Source organism: Primulina tabacum, chromosome 6 (genome assembly GCF_025594145.1).
Source record: "Primulina tabacum isolate GXHZ01 chromosome 6, ASM2559414v2, whole genome shotgun sequence".
Taxonomy (NCBI): Eukaryota; Viridiplantae; Streptophyta; class Magnoliopsida; order Lamiales; family Gesneriaceae; genus Primulina; species Primulina tabacum.
The window spans coordinates 4,998,966-5,026,862 of record NC_134555.1 but is presented as its reverse complement, the minus strand read 5'-3'; the positions used below and the strand labels follow the sequence as shown (position 1 = coordinate 5,026,862).

General features: G+C 39.1%; 1 long non-coding RNA gene and 1 pseudogene across 1 annotated transcript; both read right to left on the bottom strand.

Moving 5' to 3' along the window:
• The window catches only part of LOC142548922 (putative serine/threonine-protein kinase SIS8), a 29,017-nt pseudogene extending 12,604 nt beyond the window's left edge, over nucleotides 1–16,413 (bottom strand).
• On the bottom strand, nucleotides 162–10,337 carry LOC142548924 (uncharacterized). The gene is made up of 2 exons (XR_012821021.1): nucleotides 6,892–10,337; nucleotides 162–237 (listed from the first exon to the last, which is right to left on the bottom strand). It is a non-coding gene; the product is annotated as an uncharacterized LOC142548924 (long non-coding RNA).
• Nucleotides 16,414–27,897: the final 11,484 nt, after the last annotated feature.

The window sequence follows — 27,897 nt, the reverse complement described above, 5'->3', positions numbered from 1 at the left end:
GAAATAATTTTTCGAGGTACAAAAAATTTGGATGCCTTAACCGATAGTGCCATAACAGAATATCACTATGTTTATTTAACTGAAAAACAAAAACAAAATTCGATGATAAATGACGGTTAATACTATTGGCCTGATTTCTCGAGAAGTCCTTCGTCCTAAAGAGGTGGTACAGTCCAACACAAAAATCAGCATTGCCAATCTTACTCCCCAATGCCAGTTCCTGAAAAATACAACCGTCTATAGTAAATGTAGCACTACATTGATGATCAAGATTGAGCTTGAGGAAATCCAATTATTGAGACACACAAAAGCCCTAGAGAGAGAATTTTTTAAAATGCTCTCTCCTTCATGTTACTTTCGTTCCTTTGGCCAACCCTTTTCCTTTCACAGTGTCTCGTGATCCCCCTTCACCGTCAAACACTTTCTCACCACCGAGGCCGGCGTCGACCGACGGTTGCCAGAAAATCGTTTTTCATTTATACGGCCTATTCCTATTATAGGCGGGGTGTGTTCTGCTTTTTGTTCGTGTCTATACTACAGATTCATTCTAGCAAATTTCCGGCGTATCCTTCCTCGTGTGTGGGGCGCTCGCAGGTCAAGCAAAGTTCTACGACATCCTCGTTAGCAATGCATGCTACGATGAAACGGAGAAAACCCCCTGTATCTGGGCTAACAGCAAGTGATGAAGTGATACACATTGAACATAAAGTTTTCACGTTACGGTTGGGTAATGGGGGCTGTTCGATTTGGTGGGAAGAAAGAACCAGGGAATCGAGTTACATGATGGACTTTGATCGTGACGAGGCACGTTGGATAAGCCTAAGAGTCAATGACTTCATCAATAACCCCCTTTCAGAATCAGATTTCCATCGATACAGGGGCAGGAATGCGGTCTTCACTTTGCAGAAAATTAATAATAAACGTGGAAGATTCATCGAGGTGTCCAAATTCTGTACAAGGGGAAGAAAGCAAAATACAATCGTGCCCCAGCGGCTATAATTCAGGGGGATGGAAGAATATTTCGATTAGCTTGGGGAAGCTACTGTCAGGGTGTTATCAGAGTAAGATCAGACAATCTGTTCTACATCGTGGCTTATACCCGCTGAGAATCAATTCAGTTAAACAGGATGATAGAGCAATAGAGAGGGAGCTTACACAAAGGGAGTTGACAGATATGGAGGTTAGTGGTAAGCAAAGAAAGGAGATGAAGTGGCATAAAGCCATTGTTGTTACCAAAGGTAGTGTGAACATCTCTTGGGAGCTTATTTGAATCGTTCTTGGGAAATCTACAAATAAACCGGTTGAGTTATTTTCGTTTCAAGCCAACAAAGCAGTATGGTGGCCAACGAATTCGGATGAGTTAGCTTACTATATTAAGCTGAAAAGAGGATTCTTCGATAATGGGGTGACTTTGGATTTCGAGGAGTGGAGACCGGATATTAATATGTCAGATATGGTAAACAAATGTTGCAACAGCTGGATTCGAATTTATGGGATACCTTGGAATCCATGGTCGCATTATACATTCAAAATTATCGGGGAACACTGCGGGGGCTTGCTGGCCATCAGTGATGATACAATATCTTTTCGTAATCTGGAAACAGCTAAGATCGAGGTTAAAGGCATCGAAGGAGGGTTTATTCAGAGTAGGATGCAGATTCCGTTGGAAGGGGGAATATAGATATAAGAATTCAGGTCGAATCCTTCGATCCAGTAGCATATGAGCAGTATCAACGTCAAACTTATGCACAAGTTGTGGTGAATGGCAAGAGGACTTTGGCGGGATGGGGAAACGTAAACATTCACAGGAAATAGATAGGAGTTGCGGAGTCCATAAGATGTCCTATCAAAGGAAAGAACGAATCGGGGGATTATACTCGATCAATCAATGAGCATGGAAGCCAGGAGGATACGAGATACATATGGGGATATCGGGAAGAGGAAGGAAGACGCGCAGGGCTCCAGGAATTCGAAAGAACAGCAGGATCGTTCATCAGGTAATAATGAGACATCGACACAACCAAAGGGGGGAAAAATATACAATATATTGAGGAAAGTAGTCCCAAAAGAAGCAACAAAATTCAGACGATCGCCAATCAATTCTATGACTAATAGTGATGATGAGGAGAAGCAAATCAGGGGGGTAATGCAACCAGTAATCAACTAGTGCCTACTTATGGGAATGTCTATTGCAGAAGACATAAAAGATGAAGTGTTTGGATAGAAGCGGGTTACGTGATTATGAGAATAGAGACTCAGTTCTCGGCAACAGCGACGACATTAACAAGTTTGAGATTCATGATTTAGAGGACATAACAACAGTGGAGTTTGAAGACTCACATGATGATTTGCTGGAAAATGATTTTGACTCATCAGATACTGATAGCCAGGGTTCCATGCGGTAAGAGGAGTCAATGAAATGTGTAGAAGAGGCAACAGTAATGAAGGAGATGTTCTCATCACTGAAGGGGAATATGTCTCACACCGAGCCAAGTCAACCTGAAAATGCGAAATCTAATGTGGGACAGGTACTAACCAGTATTCATTCTTCATTTCTAAACCATTCATTCAAACTCCATTCCATTTTTCCGGCGTCATTCTCTGTACCAGGGTTGTCTAGTAGTCTAATAGGAGAAGGGGCTGACAGAGTAGATGTCTTGTTGGGTTCCGAGAGACAAATTTCCAAAGGGCTAAATGTGGAGAAGAATCGGCATGTTGCAAAGGAAATCCGGGGAGATTGTGCAGATGGAAAATGTGGGGTTGAGGAGAAGATATCGACGGGTCTTTTGAAGAGAGAATTTCATAGATTAAAGTATGGAATTAACTACGAGAGAGGTTCGTCCTCAAAGGGTCAAGACTTTTTGTTATGAAGATTTTCTCTTGGAATATCAAGGGAGGAGGGGCGACAAAAAGGAGAGAGATAGTTCGTACTGTCATACGTAAGGAAAACCCGGATTTAGTTGTGCTATTGGAAACAAAGAAAGAACAGGTTGATAAGCGTTTTGTGACTAGTCTGTGGAAGTCTAGATTTGTGGATTGGGTCTGTCTACCTTCGGCTGGGAGATCAGGGGGTATACTAGTAATGTGGGATCCGAGAGTGGTGGTGGTCAGTAATAATTTGATAGGGGAGTTCTCGGCGTTGATTGAAATTAGATTGAATGACAACATCAAGTGGTGGTTCTCTGCTATTTACGGACCTGTCAAGCCTAGAGACAGAGAGTTATTCTGGGATGAATTAGCAGGCTTGAGCTCTATTTGTGGCGACAAATGGTGTCTGGGAGGTGATTTTAATGTGGTCAGGAATACGGGAGAAAAGATGAACAACCTCTCAAACACTACGAGTATGTTATGTTTTGACAGATTGACTGGAGAATTGGGACTTCATGACCCTCCTCTATTGAATGCAAGTACACATGGTCAAATTTTAGGGCTGATCTGATTTGTTGCCGACTAGACAGATATCTCATCTCCAATGGCTGGAGGGACATTTTTCCAAACTTCAGACAGACGGTGCTACCCAGGATTACATCATATCATTGTCTGGTGATGTTTGATACCACTAAGTCGAAATGGGGACCTGCTCCGTTTAGATTTGAGAATGCTTGGTTGTCACATCATAGTTTTAAAAATTTGGTCCAGGGATGGGAAGGGTATAAATTTATGAAAAAACCTAAAGAGGATGAAAGTCAAGATTTCAAGTTGGAATAAAGAGGTTTTCGGAGATGTGGGTGTCAGATACGCGGAATTGACTTACAGGATAAATCAGTTAGATGAGTTAGAAGCTGAGGGAGGCTGGTCTGAGAATTTACATACCGAAAGAAGGGCTGCAAGATGTGAACCGGAAAATTTGTCGTTTAAAAGATTCCAAATGGAGACTCAGAAAGCGAAAGTGAGATGGTTGAGGGAAGGAGATCAGAATTCAAAATTCTTCCACTCGTTGTTGAACAACAGAAGGAGTCGATCGACTATAGATAAAATGGAGTTGGAGGATGGGTCGGTGGTTACGGAAAAAGAGACAGATTGAAGAAAACATTATCAACTACCATACAAAATTGTATAAATCGGAGGGGGACGGGGAAGGATTTGATGGGTTGGAATGGTGCCCTTTGAATACGCTCGAAGCAGAGGAGTTGGAGATTCCATTTTCGGAGGAAGAGATAAAAAAAACGGTGTTAGAGTGATGGATCCAAAGCTCCAGGGCCGGACGGATTCACATTGGCCTTCTTTCAAAAGAGTTGTGATACGGGCAAAGGGGATTTAATCAAGGTGTTTGCTAAATTTTTTGAAGGAGGTGTGGTTAATGGCATTACAAACGAAACATATATTTGCCTCATTTCTAAGAAACAAGAAGCAATTAAGGTCAACGACTTTAGGCCAATTAGCTTGACAACGAGCTTGTATAAGATATTAGTCAAAGTAATGACAAACAAAATGAAGAAAGTTTTGAGCGGTACAATTATGGAGAACCAGTGTTGTTTTATCAAAGGAAGACAGATTCTGGACTGTTGCCTCGTTGCCAATGAAGTGGTTGAGGAATACCGAAGGAAAAAGAAAAAAGGTTGGGTACTGAAAGTTGATTTGGAAAAGGCGTACGATAACGTCGACTGGAGATTTCTTGAATTTGTGTTACAAAAGAAAGGGTTTGGAGATAGATGGAGGAAGTGGATCATGGGGTGCGTGTCTAATGTTTCCTTCTCAATTTTTATCAACGGAAAGCCGAGGGGAAAATTTAAAGGGCAAAGAGGCCTTAAACAAAGGGATCCGTTATCCCCTTTTCTTTTTAATCTAGTCCTTGATGTTTTGGGGAGGTTGGTTGACAAGGCAAAGGAATTGAACGAAGTAAAAGGACTTGTAGTGGGAAGGGGAAATTTAGAAATTTCGCATATCCAATTTGTGGATGATACGTTGTTTTTGGTACAATCAAAGAGGCATGTGATGGCATTAGTGGAAATAATTAATTCTTTCGGGCTCAAATCGGGCTTGAAAATAAATTTCGAAAAAAGTGTTGTGTTGGGGATTAATGTTTTGGATGAGGAAGTCGTTGGTTTGGCGCAAGAAATTGGGTGCAAAAAAGATGATTGGCCAATTAAGTATCTCGGAGTCTCGTTGGGAGGTAAGCCTATGACCTTAGAGTTTTGGGAATCGGTAGTATCCAAACTGGCAAAAAAACTTTCAAGTTGGAAGAAGTCGTTCCTATCAAGGGGGTCCGACTAACTTTGATAAAATCAGTGTTAAGCGCAATGCCATCTTACTTCATGTCTTTGATTAGAGTGCCAAATCAGGTGGCCAAAAATATGGAAAAAATGATGAGGGATTTTTGTGGGATGGAGCGGACGGGGACACGTATTGTCATGTTGTTGGATGGGAACGGGTTTGTAAACCGAAGGACATGGGAGGGCTGGGATTGGGGAATATTTGTTTGAGGATTAAAGCATTACTAGGGAAATGGTGGTGGAGAGGTACAAAGGAAAAGGAGACGTTGCGAAAAAAAGTTATACAGAGCATTTATGGTCTTCAAGATAATGGGTGGGACTTGGGATTGGCCAGGAAAGCGACTTTTAGAAGCCCTTGGAAATTTATTTCTCGTTCTTACCTGGCATTTCATCAACTGAGTAGAACAGTGTTAAAAGAGGGCCATTTCATTCGGTTCTAGGGAGGATGATTGGGGGGAGGGGGTCCTTCGTTCAAAGAGCGATTTCCATCTCAGCTTCGGATATGTACCCATACTAATAAACCTATTCGTAGTTTTTTGAGGTTGTCGATAGAGGAGTAAATCAAACTTTTCGCTAAGATGTGCGTTTTAGAAGAGATTTAAATGAGATCGAGTTGGGAGAGTTCGTTAATCTATTAGGAGCCTTAGATGCAGTGAGGTTAGAGTTGGGATCAGAGGATTTTAGAGTTTGGTTGGGTGACTCTTCCGGTTCGTTTTCCGTCCGATCTTTCTATGATTCTTTCTTTCCCCTCATTAATTTCCCTATATTCTCCTGTTATGATAATATCTGGAAAGTACTTATCCCGCAAAAGGTTCAAAATTTCTCGTGGAGTGTGGCTTTGGGGAAACTTTTTACTTCAGACTCGGTGCAACGACGATGGCCAGGTTGTGTCTTGTCCACAATGGTGCACTTTATGTCAACCATGAGGAGGATCAGGATCATTTACTGATACATTGTTCTTTTTCGGGTGGAATATGGACAAAAGTGCTGCAAGAGTAGATTTGATTGGATCTTTCCGAGAAGGGCACGAGACATGTTCATTATTGAGCCCGAAATTCCAGCAGGGAGAAGAGGTAGAAGATTCTGGTATCTGGTAATTCATTGCACTTTTTGGTCGATCTGGCTGGAGAGGAATAACAGAATATTCAAGGATTTGTCGGACTCCGTTGATGAATTATGGGAGATGATCAAATTCAGGGTTGCGAGTTGGACGACTAAGCTGATAGAGTTTAATCATTTATCTATTTCAGACTTAGTTAAGAATTGGAAGTATGTATGGTCATGATGATAGTGTCATAGCGTTTTTATATTTTGCGGATTACTCATCCGCTACTTTTGTAACACGTCTATTATTATAATAAAAAAATATCGTTTCCTATTAAAAAAAAAGATTGAGCTTAATGACAGATAATAAATTGCACGTAAGGTCCGACACAAATATACATTTTTTAAACACATATCTGGACAAAGTTGAATAGAACCCGAACCAAAGACCTTCAAGCAAGACCCATTAGCTATTCGGACAGATTTAGTACTACCCCAAAACGTACTGTAGGACACAAAAAATATGAAATTGCCAGTCATATGGTCTGACGCACCAGATTCGATTATCCAAGATGTGGATAAATCTCTTAGTGAAAGCAAAGCAAAAGAAAATTACCTTGAATGACAGCACTACCTGTACCGATAATCGAGGGGATCAAGGTGGATGAAGTTTGACCAAACTACTTATGAAGCGCATCAAGTTGTTCCTTTGTGAATTGTGGCTGATCGAATGAAGCAGTATCAGTCATAGCAGCATGTGCACACTTCTCCCGAGATGGTTTCCAGTCAGCAGGTTTGTCGTGAATTTTCCAGCAAGTTTCGATATTATGGCTCGGTGTCTTGCACTTTTCGAACCAAAAACGCCCTCGCCAAGGCTTCCCATAATTTTGGGAACGTTGTGGACCTTGCACACCACTGGGCTTCATAGCCTCTTCTGATTGTTTAAAAGGAGGACGGTGAGTGGCCAGGGTGGAACCATCAACGGATTTGAGGCACCGAGGGAAGGACTCAACATCACTTTCCTACGGTTTTTTTCCCGACGAACATCAGAAAAGGCTGCCCGAAGGCTGGGCAACCGCATAGTTGCAAAAATCATCCCCCTTACTTCGTCGAGATTACTGTTGAGGCCCAATTATGAATTCCAACGCATGTTTCTGTTCAACAATGGATCGGTATAACTGCTCAGAAGTGGGAGACTTCCAGGCATGAATTTTGAATAAACCCAATTGTTGCCAATGACCGGTAAGTGTAGTGAAATAGGCAGTGACCATAGAATCGCCCTTTTATAGATTGTGAAGAAGGCTCTCTGTTGCGAAGAACTTTGTTGTATTATCTCTGGACGAGTAAGTATCTCGTGCCGCCTCCCATAATTTCTTCGCAGAACGTTAAAGAAGGAAATCTTCCCCTATCTTGGAGTTCATGGAGTTAATTAGCCATGACATAACCAAGTTGTTCTATGACTTCCATGCTATGAATTTTGGGTCATCGGAATTCCGATCGTATGATGCCTTCGATAAGAGTTCATCTTTTCCCCCTCCACATATGCACATCATCACAAATTGTGACCATTGGAAAAACTTTTGCTCATTTAATTTATGGCATGTGATTGACAGAGGAAGGTATCGCCCAGTCCACGGGTCGCCGGCACTGGTGCGGTGCTAGTGTTGGAGATAGTGGAAGAAGAGAAATTAGAAGAGTCCATACCGTATTTAGTCAGCGGTGATGTTTGGCTCTCGATACCATGTGGTAAATAGAGAAATGGGATAAAAAAAAAAGAGACGTAAATCTTATTTCTTGACGAATGAAGAATATACAGTGCAGATATACAGAGAATTATCCTACCAAACCTCCTTGAATAAACTAATCCAATCTAATCTAATAAAAGTTTAAAGAATAGAGATAAAGATACTATTCTTATCATAATTACTAACCAGATAAATAATATAATCAATATTCATTAATTAAAAGCAATTAATTACAAATGTTACACAAGTGATCAGAACATGAACAGAAAAGACAAAAGCCCTGCACAAATTAACAACATATATAACTACAATCCCTCAATAAATATGAGATCGAGAAGTTCTTAAACTCTACATACTTCCTCCCAATCCAGTTATATGCCCAAAGGTTAATCTTGTCTCAACACTTTTAAACCGATTCTTCTAAACTGTCAAAAATCATTTTATTCTGCTCCAAACATACTGACCAACAAATACAATGAACTCTCACTATCCAAAAAATTATACCCATCCCACCAAGTTCACATCCAAGATCTGCAGCAAATAGCTCGTGCGAAGATCTTGGAACTACCCATACCAAACTCATCTTCTCCAAAGCTCTGAACCAATGACAGCTCGTGAAAGAACAATGAATAAGCAAATAATCACGATTCTCTACCTCTTTCCAGCGAAACACTGGCACACGAAAGAACTTGTTTTGCATAATCACAAGTTGACAGCTTACCCAACACCACGGTCCACGAGAAGGCTTGAACTTTTTGTGGGATCGGTATTTTCCAAATGACATAAAAGATAATAAAGGAAAGTCGTTGGAAAAAAAGAATCACAGAAAGTTTTGACTTAGAATAATCCTGAAGAGTCCCCACCCCAAACCCTGATATCATCAACCCCTTCAACCTATATGACCCTCTTTAAAGACCCTATCAAAGAGCTCAACTCCTTCACCTCCTCATCCCTTAAGTCCTTCCATAGATGCAAGGCCCAGGATATAAAAGAAGAGGAAAAGCCCTCCGACAAAACAAAATCAGAATTTGGATTTAGATGAACCAATGATAACTGAAATAAACTAGGATAAAGATCCTTAAAAGAAGAACCCCCCACTCCAACCACTGCCCTCACTAACTAGTGAAAAACCATGTATTTACTCGAAATAAACCTCCAGGGCTTCTAAATGTACCATTTCTAATTAAACCCGCGTCCCAACCATTATCTTGTAACCCGTATTTGCTCACAATAACCTTATTCCATAATGGTTCCTCCTCAACAGAACACCTTCATCACCATTTCCCCAAAAAGACCCTATTCCTCAAACAAATGTGTCCAATACCCAAACCCGATATTTCTTTCGGTTTACAGACGTGTTCCCACGCAACCATATGACAACGTAATTCTCCATCAACTCTATCACATAGAAAATCCCTCATAGTCCTCTCCGTTATACCCCTTGGGCCAATTCATCACCCTGAAATCAAAGTCAATCACTTTCTTCCAACTTGCTAGCTTCTTAGACAAAACAGGTTCCCAATAATAGGTCAACTCTCCCTCCTACAACCAATATCTCGAGCTAACCCTTACTCTCCTTCTTCTATACAATAAGGCCTAACAAGGCACTCTTTTCCACATTGATCTTTAATCCTGACATTTGACAAATGAATTCAAGATCGCTACCAAAAACCACAAATGGCTCTAATTATTGACAAAGAACAAAGTATCATCCGCAAATTGAATGTGTAACACCTCTACTCTCTCTACCACTTGCAGACCCGAGTGAGGTTCCTTGCCTTGGCCTTATCAATAAATCTACCCAGCATGTCTACTATCAAATTAAACAGGAAATGTGAGAGCGGATCACCTTGCCTGAGTCTTTTCTCACCCCTGACTTTACCCCTTGGCCTACTACCATTGATAAGAATTGCATAAGTGAGCTTAGACAATTGCTACTCTCCAATAAATCACGTCACAAGTCTTTGAATAACAAGATTCAACAAATGATATTCATTGACATATTCTAGCTATACATTATCAATTAAATTTCCCTGCAGTATATCCAATTTTCTTTGATAATTCATGACATACAATTTTAGTGTGAGCTCCCCATATATGATGTTTGCTATTACTAATATTAATATCTATAGCAAATTTAGAATGGCCAAGGATGTATCATTCATCAAGACACCAGAAACTAGCAGCCCTGACATGCCTCACATTATACCACAGGAGCTACTTTATAGAAACAAGGTTAAATAAGCACTCCCTTTTCTTCAAAAAGGTATAGAAAGGACAAACAAATAAATGCATTATTTGATATGAGAAGATGCAAGCACAGGGTACAAAAGGGGCTCACCAATCCACTTATCTTCTTGACCATGGCAGCAGGACTTGAATGCAGTCCCTTCACCAAAGTGGCTGCCAGCTGCTTTAACATGAAAAGCTTCTTATCTTTACGAGCATCAACAATAATTACATTTAGTTGAAGCCCCTCTGCGTCCAGAGTGCGTAGGTCGTCCAATGAAGGAACAATATCAAAAAGTTCTTTGATTCTTCGTTCCTACAATGCACAAAGCATTATGTAGCAAAAAAATGACAATACGCTAAACTAATCGTAATTGCCAGATGGAATCAGATATTCCTTAATATTCAACAGATAATAGAGAGAATGATAAGGGCTGTAGATGCAACTGAAAAATTATAAGTTTTTCCATAATTCTGAGTCAACATTTCACTGGTGGAACATTCCAATCCACAATTAAGGGATCAGAAGCTATATAGGGTGAAATGCAAATATCAAAGCTTCTGATTCAGAAGATAGGAGAAGTGGCGGAAGAATCCCGAATCCATCCGATTTTTCAGGTTTCTTGTTCAAAGAAGGTCGTGGGCAGCCTGCACTTATCACCAAGGTTACCAATGGAATTGGATTTGGCGGTAGACTATGAGCCAGAAGAAGTCAATGATAGAAGAATGAAGATAAAAGGGAAGGAGCAGATTCAGCAAGTGTTAATGAGATGGAAGGGACACAACTTGGACTTTAGGGGCTTGCTTTTGAACCCCTTAGCATTGGAAATGATAAGAGGTAGGGTTGGCCCAGTTGGGAAGATACATATGTAATCAAAACACAGTTTGCAGAGTTTGGTCTTGGAGATAAGACCATCGTTGGGGATGGGGAATTGTTATGGGATTAAATGAAATGGGCCAAAAATTAAATAAAGAAAGGCCTATTATACAAAATGTTCATTCAAGAAGAAAGAAGAATAGTACACATGGAGGAGAGAGGGAATAAAGAGGGAGGAATATTGTTGTCACATCATTATGTTATTTCGTCTAGAGAGTTGAGTGACTAGCTGTGCTAGGGAGATTACATTTGTACAAAGAAATGCCTCTGGGAAAACTACCTTACAGTTTCATTATAATATTTCAATGTTCTAATTGTGACCTAGGCGCTAAGCGGCAGCCGACCACACCGAAAATGTGCTAGAAGGCCAGCCTAGGCGGGCATATGCGGCTGATTTTATTTTTTTGTGTGATTTTTGTTTGGGTTTTTTATTTTTGAAAGACTGAAAATAAAATTGAAAGGTGAACAGAGGTCTTACGTCCAACAAGAAAAGATTTGTTGGCTTGCGCTTGCCTTAACACACACAACTTTCATCTTCGTCTTCATTAGAACAAACAAGAAAATCGAACCAGCCCCTACAGGTATTATTTTTTAATTTTGATTTCTCCACAGTGTCTATCGTCCATCTCGTTTTTCTTTATTCGAATTATTTTGTGAGAAATTTAGGGGAACTTTGGGTGTGGGTTTCGAATGGCGCTTTGAGATAGCGAGAAACTAGCTTGGTTTTGTGGAAATGAGTCTGTTAGATGAACTAGAAACAGGTTCAAGACTTCAAGTACTCTTTCAAGATCGTGAGACTTGATGTGTCTAGGAATTTTTTGATTCTGCTGCATTAAACATATTTGAAAGTAAACTGTTTTACTTGTATGCATGCATGTTGCTTATAGTGTTCGATTTTATTTTTTTTGTAGCTGATTTGGTGGTAGAAAAGGAGAAAAAGGGTGAGTGTCCCTTCTGCTTTAGACGCACCATTAAAAATGTGGGATACCAACATTTTGGGACTACTGATTAAGCTTGAAGGACTCTACTGATTTTATTCTTATTTCTTAAAGTGATTCAAATCACATAGCTTCCAAAGTTTCTGACTGTGTTCTTAAATATCTTTTCAGGTTATTACAATGAAGTGATAAACAATAGGTAACAATGGCAAGAAATTCATCGTCGACTGCATCTGTCACTCAACCCGAATCTGGGATTTTTAGGAGAAAGTCAAATGAAATCGGATGAGTTTGGGATGTTGATTAATTCTAAGAACCTCGACAAAGTTAAATGCAAGTTGTGTGAGAAAATGATGTCCAGGAAGTGTATAGGATCAAGGAGCACATAGGAAATATACCTAGAAATGTATCTGGTTGTCGAAAAACATCTCAAGAAAATCGCAATAAGTGCAAACAAGCTATTTTAGAAAGGATGAACAAAAGAAAAACAAAATAACGGAAGAAGAAAGTTGTAGAACAGAGGTGAATATTTCTCTAGACGAAGAAGAAAGTGCTGAAATTAAAAGAATAGATGTAATTAAAAAACCTCTTCCACTTGGCCCTATGAATAGATATGCAATGGTATCTCCGGAAAATGCAAGTTCAAGTGGAATTAAAAAACCTCTTCCACACTTCGAAGAGAGAACTTAACAAGTTCAACAAAATGTCGGGAGATGGGCAAATGAAAATGGAATCTCATTCAATGCTCTCGATAGTGATAGCTCCAAGCAACTAATGTAGGCAGTAGGTCAATTTGGACCAGGGTTCAAGCCTCCAAATCAATCTCAACTTAGGGAACCACATTCGAAAGCTGAAGCTGAAAGAACAAAGCTACTGTTGGATAAGCACGAAGAAGAATTGGCAAAGAATGTGTGCTCAATTATGATAAATGCATGGAATGACAAAGAAAAAAGAAGCATATTAAATTCGTGTGTTAATTGCAAGGAGGGTACTACATTTTTAGAGTCTATTGAATCTTTAGACGAAGCACATACAACTAGACTTATTTTTGAGTATGTTGACAAGTGTGTTGAACAAGTAGGAGCTCAGAATGTTGTTCAGATTGTAACAGACAATGTCATCAACAATATGGTTGCAGTTAAAATGTTGAGAAAAAAGCAGGATTTTTTGGATTTCATGTGAAACTCACACCATTAATCTTATGCTTGAAAGTATTGGCAAGCTTCCAAGATTTAAAAAAGATATCGACCAAGTCAAGTATTTTACGAATATCGAATAACGTCGAATCAAATTTTTAGCCTATCGTAGTTGTTATTGAGTAAAAAAATGAAAGATAAGACTTTATACATCATTGCATACCACCACCTTTTTTGTTGACCCTAATTCTGCTACAGACAATTCTATTGCTCTTTATGGGGAGGTCACGGCGGGAATTTTTTAATGCATGGAAGTTCTGCATGCCGACGAGTTTGAACTACAATATATAATTATTCATAATGAATTTGTGAAGTATAAAGATAAAACCGAGTTATTTGGGAAAACATTGGCATCAAAAGCATGTGAAAAAATGACGATACATTTGATCCATGTACATGGTGGAATGCTATGGTGCTCACACACCCAACTTGCTAAGAGTGGCATTGATGATACTTTCATTAACTACAAGTTCATCTGAGTGTGAAAGAAATTATAGTGCATTTAAAGTAAATTATTAATTTTTAAAAGCGAATGTTTATCTAACTAACTATAATAGTTACTTTTTTTTTGGTAGATTCATACAAAGAAAAAGAATAAATTGGATGTCAATAGGTTGAAAAATCTAGTATTTGTCCAATTTAATTGCTAGATTGTTGAACAAACAAAAAAGAGAGGATCACAAATAGTTGATGAAGCAACTGGAGCAGATGAAAATCTACAACCTCCAAGCAGCTCTAGAGTTAGAGAACTTCACGAGGATGATTCTGCATCCGAAGAAGAGGAGGAGGATCACAATGTTAATATTTAGTTTGTGTCCGATGAAGAACAAGTTTTGGAAAATCATTGAGAATAAGTAGAGTAAATTTGTGATATTCAATTAGTTGTTTAACTTTGAACGCATTTTAAATTTGATGTCATTGAGTTGGAGTTCTAGTGTGTCATTTATTATATTAATACCGTAAAATCCGCCTAGCGATGCCTAGGCGCTGTTTTGAATTTTAGAACCTTGTAATATTTCAATCAATATTTCCTTTGATTTCCATATTTATGTATTTCGATCCATTTATTTGTTACTATGTCATTGTCATCGCAACATATTATAATGCAAACACTAAAATAGCTATAATTACAGAAACTTGTAGCCCAAGTTTACACGCAAGCACATCAATACAAGACACACGGTTCCGGCACTTTTTGGTGTCAGATATTTCTCATGGATATAAATTAAGAACAATACAAAAACAAAAGGTGTAGCAATAAAGTTGAATTTGAAAGTAAAGTTGAACTAGATTTTCAACAAGTTTACAAAGTTGATAATTGAAATTATAAAGATTTATATACATGTCTGAATTTAGGCAAGAACAACTTACTGGAGTGACAAAACAGAAACCATCAGGAATCGGCTCAGAGAGTTTTCCTGTGTCCCACAGGGTTTGTGATGCATTCTGAAATTCTGGTACCCCAAAATCACGCTGGCTTCTCAATTCTTTAGAACTTGAGGTATCGTCAGAAGAAACCAAAGAAATTGATTGAAGTTTCTCAACGAGACCTGATGGCCAACATTGGGTTTTAGGAGCTGGTGTGCCGACCAGCCCCTTAAGGTCCTTCCTCTCCATGTCTTCTTAGATTCCAAATACAATATCATGTTTGACAAATGTTGATCAGAGTCATAGCAAAAATGAACCACCTCCCAAAAAAGTCTCATAAACAACTCCAAGTTAGACCTAGAATGCAAACATTGCAACTTATTAGCAATTTCAAATTGATTTAGGTACTTCTTAATTACTATTTTCATTCCACTATAATATTTACAAATATTAAGAACTCGACACAAATGGTAAACAATACATGTTTGGTGTATAAATAAAATGGACAAGAAATTGATGAACATTTACGTCATCAAAAGTCTTCTAAGGAAACAAAACTAAATATTTGAATCCATTGGAAATGTGTAATGTGTAGAAAATATTTTCTTATCTCAAAATTAAAAAGTACATTTGTTCCACAGTAGCCTTTTCTCGTAAAGAAGCAACAGCTACACCAGAAAAAACCTTCTGGTTTTGCCCAAAACTCTATTTTGGGAATTACTCATAAAGTGATTAAGTATAATATGTGCCCTAATTATTCTTTTTCCAATAAGAAACAAAAACAAATAAAATATGAAATGAGAACTAAGTGTGACTAAGCGCAATGATATCGATAGTTAATATATATCAAGTTTTCTTCTGAATTTAAAGGAAGGCAACAGAGAAGTGGCAGAATCCTATCCAATTTTGATGCATAGAAATGCCGTAGTTCATCAAGTATAGAAAGAGAAAGAATGATCAGCGACTACAAAAAACAAATAACAAACGCGAAAAGTAAAAACACCGAAAAATTGAGGAAATCAAATTTTTTTCAAGAATCAAGAAAGAATAGTCAGGGACTAAGAGAAACCAATAACGAATGTAAAAAGTAAAAACACCGGAAATGTGAGGAAATCGAATTTTTTTCAAGAATCAAGAACACATCAAACCCTTCCTCATCAATTACAGTACATGAAAAAAACTTTTATTAAAAGAAACCTGAAAACAAGAGTAGTTAATCAAGATAACAGCAAACAATCTGAAACAGGTACAAAGTAGTCCTCCATGAAAGCAATCTCACAAAAAGGACTGAACTTGGGGACGATAGGGGTGGATAAATTGATCAAAGACCGTGACAAACTAGTTCATAAGATAAGTAGAAGCTACTTCTCCAGTTATCAATCTACATTTTTCAGAGCGCAAAAGAGGAATGGAACAGAAGTTGTACCAAGATTCCTAATTCTTCGTAAATAAAAACAACCTTGCCAAGAAAGAACCCAGAAAGCACTTCCTAGACGATTAATGTGACATAAAACAATACGAAATCCGATCACACAGTCCTTAATTGATTTCATCACAAGAAACCTAAAAACAAGAATAATCAATAATAACAATATCCAATCTGAAAATGGTAGGTGATTACGGGAAAATTGGGGATCATGAAAATCTGAAATTGAGCGAATGGATCACGAATCCTAAAAAACGCGAATTTTTTTCCAATTGATGATCTCTCGGATTTTGAATTGGAACTTCAAAATTGTGCAGAGGGAGCACGTAATTGGGACAAAGATGAATATATAGGGTGTTGACGACGACAAAATTGTCTCCACAGAATGTATATATATTTTCCTTTTGTTCGTTAATATTACCACGTGATATCAAGTTTCGAAATATAATGCCGATTTTTACCTTAAAAATGTATTTTTTTTTATTTTAATTATTTCAAAAACAATAATAAATGAGTCAAAGAAAATGTAGGAAATTTATGTATTTAAATTTTATTTCATTGATATTTTGATACGCAGTGTTTTTGGTTTTTTTTAGTATAAACTAGGTTTAATTCAAAATTTTATACTCAATGGCTCAACAATCACTATATCAGAAGACTAACAATGTAAAAAACGAACATAAATTTTTCACACAAGTTGAAGAAGGAAATATAAAATTATCTCGTTCAAAATCTTAAAAATGCATATTTTTTATATATCGCTAGCTTATTCCAATTTCTCATAAAACGGTGAAATTTGAGCACGAAAAACTATACATGTAGAAGAAGAGGGTTTTTACATAATGGAAGTTGAGGAGAATTTAGAGCACTCACGTACCAAATACAGTCTCTAAACACTGATTTTCTTATCTCCTTCGTTTTCTGGAACTTGAAAAAGGAAATAATAAATCCAATTAGATTGTATGTTTCGGGTAACTGGAATAATTCCTCCCTAGTGTAGCTAGCTAGCTATTCACTGAAGACTTGCGAAAATAGATATATAATTAATTGAAGAGATGTCCTGTGATTTGATCTCACACATATGTATAAATATGTGAAGTTAAAGCCTGCGAACTTGAAGAAGCTCACGGTGACAAAACCCGTAAATTGGAAGAATATTCTCAAAGCCCGTATGATAAATGAAGAGCCCGTGTTTTTGTTCGAGTAAGCATTAGGACGAGTCTAGATGAATTTATTGTTGAATTTGTTATAATTGAAGAACGTAATAGATCAATCTAGGTGTCGACATCGTGTTTCGTGTGTCTTGAGATTTATCTATAAATAGGTGCTCAATTGTAAATGAATAAATGATTTACAACATTTTTATTATTTTTGCTTTTCATATATTTTTCGAACTTGTGAGACGAATCGACCCGATCCATACATAATATTTTTGATATAAAAAATAATATTTTTTAATGGATGAAGCTTGGGTCGAAAATCTGTAATGCCCGAGAATTAATCACTGTAATTAACGATGATTTATTTATAATTTTATGTGATTATGAAAGGATTAATCGGGACACGATTTGAGGCGGCGTGAAACGAATGATGTGCGAGGACAGTACCTCTCGCGCACATGCGCGACATGAGATGCGCATATGCGCGAAATGGACAGAGGGACTCGCGCATATGCGCGGTGGGTGCGCGCGCATATGCGCGAGCTGTGCATGCCATGTCCAGAGAGCCTCGCGCATATGCGCGACGTGTATCCGCGCATATGCGTGAGACAACCCGAGAGTTGGCAAAACTGAATAATAGCCTCGCGCATATGCGCCGAGTAAGGGCGCGCATATGCGCGAGCTACCGTGAGATTGACGCGCCGAGACATTAGGTCTCGCGCAAATGCGCGAAGAAAGGTCGCGCATATGCGCGAGACGTGCAGCACAAAGACATGAGCCACGTTTTACGGAAGCATGCATGGTGTGTGTGTGTCTATATATATATATATATATATATATATATATATATATATATATAAATATATACGAAGGTAAATTCGAAATCAGAGAGAAAAGGAAAAAGCCGAAGCCACTTTTCCATTTTGATTTTAGAATTCGATTCGTGAGAAATCCGTCCGTCTGATTTTGAATCTGACTTCGGTACTGTGTTCATATCAACGCAGGATACAACTGGACATAAGTTTTACTACGTTTTGATATGTTTTGAAATTATGATGTTGTTGGAATTGATTACACGTCATATATGATGTTCTTGGCATGTTAGACATCATATAATCGAAGTCAGATTTAGAAACGGAATGATTATGGAATTGTTATGATTTTCTGAAGTTAATTGACTGAGATATGATATCAGATTGTATTGGTATCGATTATTAGTTGAGGGAATTATTATCTGGTGATGTTATGTTGACCGGGATATCGGGATTGTGCGGTTATACCGTTGATTTTGAATTATTGATCAGATTGGTATCGATTTAGACGGTATATTGATATGATATCATTGATATTGCCATTGCCATATTGAAGAATTGACAGAGTTTGAATTCCTGACCGAAACTACGAACGAAAGGTATAAGTCAATGTGGAATTGGGACATCGACTCAAGTAGGATGTACTTGAGTTTCCCTAAATCACATACTTATTATTATGTTTTATTATTGTGATTATTGATTTGATTACATGCCTGTTCTATGGAGTTATAGGAGCATGCATTAGACGAGTAATCTTGTGACAGAAGTACCCGATAGTGGCGGGATAGCCACTGGTACATTGCACGATGTCACAAGATAGTGTATTGGCGATAGGACCACAGTCCATGACGGTTAGGTCAGGACACTAGATGTTTGGTTATATCGACTTGGATAGAACTGGAGTCTTTTCTATTACTGTTGGTCGATATAGGAATACCGACATCTTTATATCTGGGTGTTATGGTTATATCGACGTGGATAGAACTGGAGTCTTTTCTATTACTGTTGGTCGATATAGGAATACCAGATCTGGAAACCGGGATCCCTAGGCTAGGATTGAGTCTAGTCTGAGTCGTGGAGTCACGAGCATTGTCGACAGTTTGATATTGATTATGTTTCAGCTTTTGATATATATTGCTGTTATCTATCCATGCTTTTATGTTTATCATATGATTGCATGTTTCGTTGATTTATACTTGGATTATATTCTCACCGGAATTATCCGGCTGTTGTCTTGTTTGTATGTGTACATGACAACATGTGGGACATGATCAGGGTCCAGGAGATGAGGAGAGGTCGTGATAGAGTGGAGACTTCGGACTTTGATATATATAGGGTTATAGCACTTGATAATTAGATGTTGAACCTCCGTTTTTACTGATTTGTAGACGGTACCGGACTTGTACTTTATTTTATACTGAGTTGTATATTAGTTTGATTTCACTACATTCCGCATTAAAAGAGAAAAAAATTTTATGACCCTAATTACTTGATTATTAAATTGATCCTGATAACGATTAAGAACTGATTAGCGTCCGGGTCCCCACAACAGGTGGTATCAGAGCGATAGATCCTTGAGACTGAGATAGGAGCTAGTGAGCGGGGTAGATTGAGATTTTCTTTCCTGCTTGTGATTGCTAGCATGAATTCCTGTTTTAATACATGCTTGCCTAAATATCTGATTTTGATATGGTATAGTGTATTATTTGGAATGGATCTGCTGTAAGATGATCCGAGGAAGATTGAAACTGATATGTGGTAGTTGGAATTACTAACCTCTTTAATTATCAGATATGCCTCCAAGAAGAGTACCGGAACAGGGTAGTACATCGAATCCTCCAATGGATGTGACAGCGACACCCATGGAGACTTTACTGAAAAGATTCCAGTCTTTCCATCCACCGACCTTGAAGGGTACGGAGAATTCCGTGGATTGTGAGAATTGGCTGGATGATATTGAAATGTTGTTTGAGTCATTGGAGTACACTGATGAGAGGAAGGTGAAACTGATAGGGCACCAGTTACATGACGTTGCAAAGAACTGGTGGATCACGACGAAGTGGGAATTGGAACACCGAGGTACGATTATTACCTGGAATGTGTTTAGAACTGAATTCTACCAGAGGTTCTTTCCAGTGTCATATAGGAAGGACAAGGGAGCCAAATTCGCCAACTTGAGACAGGGCCAGCTAAACATTGGAGAATATGTGGCCAAGTTCTCTTCACTGTTGCGCTTTGCTCCACATGTGGCGGAACATGACGAGGCCGTGGCGGATCAGTTCATTAACGGCCTGAGCCCGGAAATATTTACGTTGGTAAACACAGGGAGACCGAACAACTTTACCGACGCTTTGAACAGAGCTAAGGGAGCCGAAGCCGGCCTGATGAGACAGCGAGGAGCTTCGTTTGTACCTTCAGCACCAGGACCACAACAACCACCTCCTCGATTCGAAGGTGGCAGCAGCAGTGGCGGAAAGAAGGATTTCTTGAAGGCTAGAGGAAAGCAGTTCAAGAAGTCCGGAAGCAGTTCTTCTAGCTCTGGGAGTCCTCGACAGAGCCAGAGCTATACTGGACCTATTTGCAATACTTGTGGAGGGAAGCATCCCACTGAATAGTGCCGAGGAGTGTTTGGCAGCTGCCGTATCTGCAAACAACAGGGACACTTTGCCCGAATGTGTCCCCAGAGAGGTGCCCCGGGATCCCAGACAGCTGAGTCATTTGGATCAGCGGCTCAGACAGGTAGACGACCATCTGTTGTTCATTCTTTTCAGCCAGCACCGTCTACTCAGTCACAGCAGAGGCCAGGAGGAAGCCAGACAGTGGGCCAGCCTCCTAGACAGCATGCCCGAGTTTTTGCTTTGACCGAGGAGCAGGCACATGATGCACCTGATGATGTTGTGGCAGGTAACTGTTTTATTTCTGGTTATCCTGCATACGTATTGATTGATACTGGTGCATCGCATACTTTTATTTCTGAAAGGTTTGCATTGAGTCATGCGTTACCTATTGAGTCATTGTCTGCGGTAGTGTCTGTCTCTTCTCCGTTAGAGACAGGTTTGATATCAGTGAAGTCTGTGAAATCTTGTACACTGCAGTACGATGGGCATACGATTGAGTTAGACTGTATTGTGCTTGGTTTATCTGATTTTGATTGTATTATCGGTATCGATATGTTGACCAAGTACCGAGCTACAGTTGATTGTTTCCACAAGATAGTGAGATTCAGACCTGAGATGGCTGAGGAGTGGAAATTTTACGATAAGGGTTCTCGAGCTAGAATTCCTTTGATATCTGCGATAAATATGACTCGATTATTGCAGAAAGGAGCGGATGGATTCCTGGTATATTCAGTTGATTTACTGAAGTCGAGCCCATCATTGGCGGACTTGCCAGTGGTGTGTGAGTTTGCTGATGTCTTTCCAGATGAGATTCCTGGATTGCCTCCGATTCGAGAGATAGACTTCAGCATTAAGTTGATGCCGGGAACAGTTCCGATTTCGAGGGCTCCGTACCGGATGGCACCTATCGAGTTGAAAGAACAGCTGGAGGATTTACTGGCCAAGGGATATATCAGACCGAGTGTTTCTTATTGGGGCACTCCAGTACTGTTCGTAAGAAAGAAAGACAGTTCCATGAGACTTTGTATCGACTACCGGCAACTGAACAAGGCAACGATAAAGAATAAATATCCATTGCCTCGTATTGATGATTTATTTGATCAGTTGCAGGGTTCTTCGGTGTATTCTAAGATCGATCTGAGATCTGGATACCATCAACTGAGAGTCAGGGATTCTGATATCTCAAAGACATCATTCAGAACCAGGTATGGACACTATGAATTTATTGTCATGCCATTTGGTTTGCACGAATGCACCGGCGGTATTTATGGGATTGAATGAATCGAGTCTTTCAGAAATATCTCGATGATTTCGTGATTATCTTCATCGATGATATTTTGATTTATTCAAAGAATGTGATGGAGCATGCTGAACATTTAGGAACTGTGTTGCGAATTTTGAGGGCGGAGAAATTATATGCTAAACTATCGAAATGCTTGTTCTGGTTGAAACAGGTAGTGTTTCTGGGGCATATTATATTCGGAGATGGTATATCAGTTGATCCCAGTAAGGTTGAGGCAGTGATTTCTTGGCCGAGACCGACATCTGTACCAGAGATACGCAGCTTTATGGGTTTGGCAGGATATTATCGCTGATTTATTAAAGATTTTTCGAGTATTGCCAAACCGATTACACAGTTGACTCAGAAGAATGCTCCATTTGTTTGGTCTGAGGAATGTGAGACCAGTTTTTTCGAATTGAAGAAAAGATTGACCAGTGCTCCTGTGCTGACGATTCCTTCAGGCACTGGTGGATTTGTTGTTTATTGTGATGCTTCTCACCGAGGATTGGGCTGTGTGTTGATGCAGCGAGGACATGTTATCGCTTATGCCTCGAGACAGCTGAAACCCCATGAATCTCGTTACCCAATTCATGATCTTGAATTGGCAGCCATAGTTTTTGCTTTGAAGATATGGCGACATTACCTCTACGGTGAGAAATTCGAAATCTATTCTGATCATAAAAGCTTGAAATATCTGTTTTCACAGTCAGAGTTGAATATGAGACAGCGAAGATGGCCTGATTTATTGAAAGATTTTGATTGTGAAATCAAATACTACCCAGGAAAATCCAATGCAGCAGCTGATGCACTGAGTCGAAAGGTATGTTCTCTATCCTTATCGACTATGGGTGTTTCAAATTTGATTGAAGACTGCTGTTTGTCTGGATTAGTATTTGAGACAGATCGGAGACTATGAGATTATATACTATTCAAGCTGAACCAGAGCTGATTTTGAAAATTAAAGCAGCTCAGAAAGTTGATCAAAATATACAGAAGTCAATTGCTATGGTTAGAGCTGGACATCGATCAGAATATAAGGTTCAAAATGGTATTTTGTATGTGAATAATCGTCTTGTTGTGCCGAATGTTTCGGAATTGAGACAGCAAATACTGACAAAAGCGCACAACAGTCGTTTTAGCATTCATCCTGGTGGCAGGAAAATGTATAATGATTTGAAGACACAGTATTGGTGGAAACAAATGCGCGAGCTGTGCATGCCATGTCCAGAGAGCCTCGCGCATATGCGCGACGTGTATCCGCGCATATTCGCGAGACAACCCGAGAGTTGGCAAAACTGAATAATAGCCTCGCGCATATGCGCCGAGTAAGGGCGCGCATATGCGCGAGCTATCGTGAGATTGACGCGCCGAGACATTAGGTCTCGCGCATATGCACGAAGAAAGGTCGCACATATGCGCGAGACGTGCAGCACAAAGACATGAGCCACGTTTTACGGAAGCATGCATGGTGTGTGTGTGTATATATATATATATATGCGAAGGTAAATTCGAAATCAGAGAGAAAAGGAAAAAATCGAAGCCACTTTTCCATTTTGATTTTAGAATTCGATTCGTGAGAAATCCGTCCGTCTGATTTTGAATCTGACTTCGGTACTGTGTTCATATCAACTGCAGGCTACAACTGGACATAAGTTTTACTACGTTTGATATGTTTTGAAATTATGATGTTGTTGGAATTGATTACACGTCATATATGATGTTCTTGGCATGTTAGACATCATATAATCGAAGTCAGATTTAGAAACGGAATGATTATGGAATTGTTATGATTTTCTGAAGTTAATTGACTGAGATATGATATCAGATTGTATTGGTATCGATTATTAGTTGAGGGAATTATTATCTGGTGATGTTATGTTGACCGGGATATCGGGATTGTGCGGTTATACCGTTGATTTTGAATTATTGATCAGATTGGTATCGATTTAGACGGTATATTGATATGATATCATTGATATTGCCATTGCCAGATTGAAGAATTGACAGAGTTTGAATTCCTGACCGAAACTACGAACGAAAGGTATAAGTCAATGTGGAATTGGGACATCGACTCAAGTAGGATGTACTTGAGTTTCCCTAAATCACATACTTATTATTATGTTTTATTATTGTGATTATTGATTTGATTACATGCTTGTTCTATGGAGTTATAGGAGCATGCATTAGACGAGTAATCTTGTGACAGAAGTACCCGATAGTGGCGGGATAGCCACGGGTACATTGCACGATGTCACAAGATAGTGTATTGGCGATAGGACCACAGTCCATGACGGTTTGGTCAGGACACTAAATGTTTGGTTATATCGACTTGAATAGAACTGGAGTCTTTTCTATTACTGTTGATCGATATAGGAATACCGACATCTTTATATCTGGGTGTTATGGTTATATCGACGTGGATAGAACTGGAGTCTTTTCTATTACTGTTGATCGATATAGGAATACCACATCTGGAAACCGGGATCCCTAGGCTAGGATTGATTCTAGTCTGAGTCGTGGAGTCACGAGCATTGTCGACAGTTTGATATTGATTATGTTTCAGCTTTTGATATATATTGCTGTTATCTATCCATGCTTTTATGTTTATCATATGATTGCATGTTTCGTTGATTTCTACTGGGATTATATTCTCACAGGAATTATCCAGCTGTTGTCTTGTTTGTATGTGTACATGACAACAGGTGGGACAGGATCAGGGTCCAGGAGATGAGGAGAGGTCGTGATAGAGTGGAGACTTCGGACTTTGATATATATAGGGTTATGGCACCTGATAATTAGATGTTGAACCTTCGTTTTTACTGATTTGTAGACGGTACCGGACTTGTACTTTATTTTATACTGAGTTGTATATTAGTTTGATTTCACTACATTCCGCATTAAAAGAGAAAAAAATTTTATGACCCTAATTACTTGATTAGTAAATTGATCCTGATGACGATTAAGAACTGATTAGCGTCCGGGTCCCCACAAAATCTGTCATATAAAATCAATATGTGAGATAGTTGTTAGAGATTTTTCTCAAAATCATGTTTTTACGTATACATGAACATGAAAAAACAATATGCGGAAGCTTAAATCAAGTATTACCTTCGGCCATTGAAAATTTTGATTTCTCTGATTTTCTTCTCGGTTGATGCCTTCTAAGCACTCCACCCTCTCAATAGATGGTGTAAATTTTTCTTATGAGGTGTGTGCTTAGGGACCTCAATCGCTCTATTTATAGGGGTTTCTCATACCATCAATGAGTGTATCAAGAGCTAAGATTCAGATGGAGAATCGTGTACGCATTCTAAATTTTTTTGGCCGTCGCCAATACAAATTTGTACACGCTACTTCTTTTAATATGTGTCACGTTTTTCTTACATTCTCCCACTTGACACATATATCTCATTTACCATAGGAGAAAACAAAATACATGAATCATGGCGATAAGTCGTCTTAAAACGAATATTATCTTCCATGTATTACAATGCATTATGTCTCTCAAATCTGTATAACTTAATGAATAAACCCAATGTTTATTCGAGGTCCAGCTTTATTGATATTTCTCAAATCAATGAATGTGTACATAACAAATATGAGAAAATATCACATTATAGTTTCATTAACTTTGTTCTTACAACAAAATTACATAGAGGAACCAAGTCTCATTCTTTCTGTATGATCCTTAAATTTCAATGGTGGCATGCCTTTTAGTCAAAGGATCTGCTGTAACGCCCCTAGATTTGACGACTGTACTCACTGTACCAAGACGAGTCTTTCCAGCGTGCTTATGTCCTCACTCACACGCACCTTAAGAAACTTCCCAGGAGGTCACCCATCCCAAAATTACCCCAAGTCAAGCACGCTTAACTTTTGGAGTTCTAATGTGATGAGCTACCGAAATGAAGATGCACCTTCGTGATATGAGTATTACAAATCAAATCTTTTAAGCCCTCTTCAACTGTACAGTCCTCATTCCGATATGGGATCGGTTCATTCATGTTCCCTCCACCTAGAAGCCTGCCAGGAGCCGCTCATTGTCCGTGCAACTGATGGCACCGGCGATCACCCCCCGTCCTCTTCGGCCCTGGGCCTCACATGCCCACCAGCTTCCGCTTGGTTCGTCCCCGAACCACACCGTACTAAGAGAGGTCGGCTCTGATACCAACTGTAACGCTCCAGATTTGACGACTGTCCTCACTGTACCAAGACGAGTCTTTCCAGCGTGCTTATGTCCTCACTCACACGCACCCTATGAAACTTCCCAGGAGGTCACCCATCCCAAAATTACCCCAAGTCAAGCACGCTTAATTTTGGAGTTCTTATGTGATGAGATACCGAAAAGAAGATGCACCTTCGTGATATGAGTAGTACAAATCAAATCTTTTAAACCATCTTCAACTGTACAGTCCATTACATTGAACAGTCTCGGAATCCCTCTCATTCCGGTATGGGATCGGTTCATTCATGTTCCCTCCACCTAGAAGCCTGCCAGGAGCCGCTCATTGTCCGTGTAACTGATGGCACCGACGATCACCCCCCGTCCTCTTCGGCCCCGGGCCTCACATCTGCAATCATCAATTCAGTGCTAATGTGCTCGATAAGTAACTTCTTATCTTTAACATGTTCTCGTATGGCTAAATACTTAATGTCGATGTACTTGCTTCGTCTACCACTTTTGTTATTTTTAGACATAAAAACAGCAGCTGAATTGTCACAATATATTCTTAATGGCCTAGATATAGAATCCATAACTCTAAGCCCTGAAATGAAACTCTTCAACCATACACCATGTGAGGTTGCCTCAAAACAAGATACAAACTCAGCTTCCATAGTAGAAGTAGCAGTCAATGTCTGCTTTACACTTCTCCAAGATACAGCTCCACCAGCTAGCATGAAAATATATCCTGAAGTGGATTTTCTTGAATCAATGCAGCCAGCGTAGTCTGAATCAGAGTAGCCAATTACTTCCAAATTCTCAGTTCGTCTGAACATAAGCATATAATCTTTGGTCCCTTGAAGGTACCTCATGACTTTCTTTGCAGCTTTCCAATGGTCTAAACTTGGATTACTCTGATATCTTCCCAACATCTCAACAACAAATGCAATGTCAGGTCTAGTGCAAACCTGAGCATACATCAAGCTTCCGATAGCAGAAGCTTAAGGAATGTTTTTCATTTATTCCCGCTCTAGATCATTCTTTGGGCATTGGCTCAAATTGAATTTATCGCCTTTCACAACGGGAGCTATACTTGGTGAACAATCTTTCATCCGATATCTCTCTAAAACTTTGTTGATATAGGTTTCTTGAGACAGACCTATAATACCTCGAATTCTGTCTCTATGTATTTTAATGTCCAATGACATAAGATGCATCACCCATATCCTTCATATTAAAGTTTTTATAGAGGAATTGTTTCACCTCATATAACAGACCCTTATCATTTGTTGCAATTAATATATCATCCACATATAGAATAAGGAAACAAATCTTGCTCCAACTGACCTTCTGGTATATACATTGATCCATGGGGTTCTCAACGAATCCGTATGAAGAGATAACATCATGAAATTTTAAATACCAATGACGGGAAGCTTGTTTCAATCCATATATAGATTTCTTAAGCTTACAAATCAAATTGCTCACCATTACTAGAGAAGAATCCTTCAGGTTGTTTCATATAAACCTCTTTCTCTAGTTCTCCATTGAGAAAAGCTGTTTTCACATCCATTTGTTGCAAATCTAAGTCAAAATGTGCAACTAATGCTAGAATGATACGGAGAGAATCTTTCTTAGATACAGGAGAAAAAGTCTCCTTATAATCGATTCCTTCCTGCTGAGTGAATCCTTTTGCAACGAGTCTTGCTTTATACCTTTCAATGTTGCCTAATGAGTCTTTCTTTGTTTTGAAGACCCATTTACATCCAATGACTTTTACACCATCAGGCAACTGAACAAGATCCCAGACTCCATTAACTGCCATAG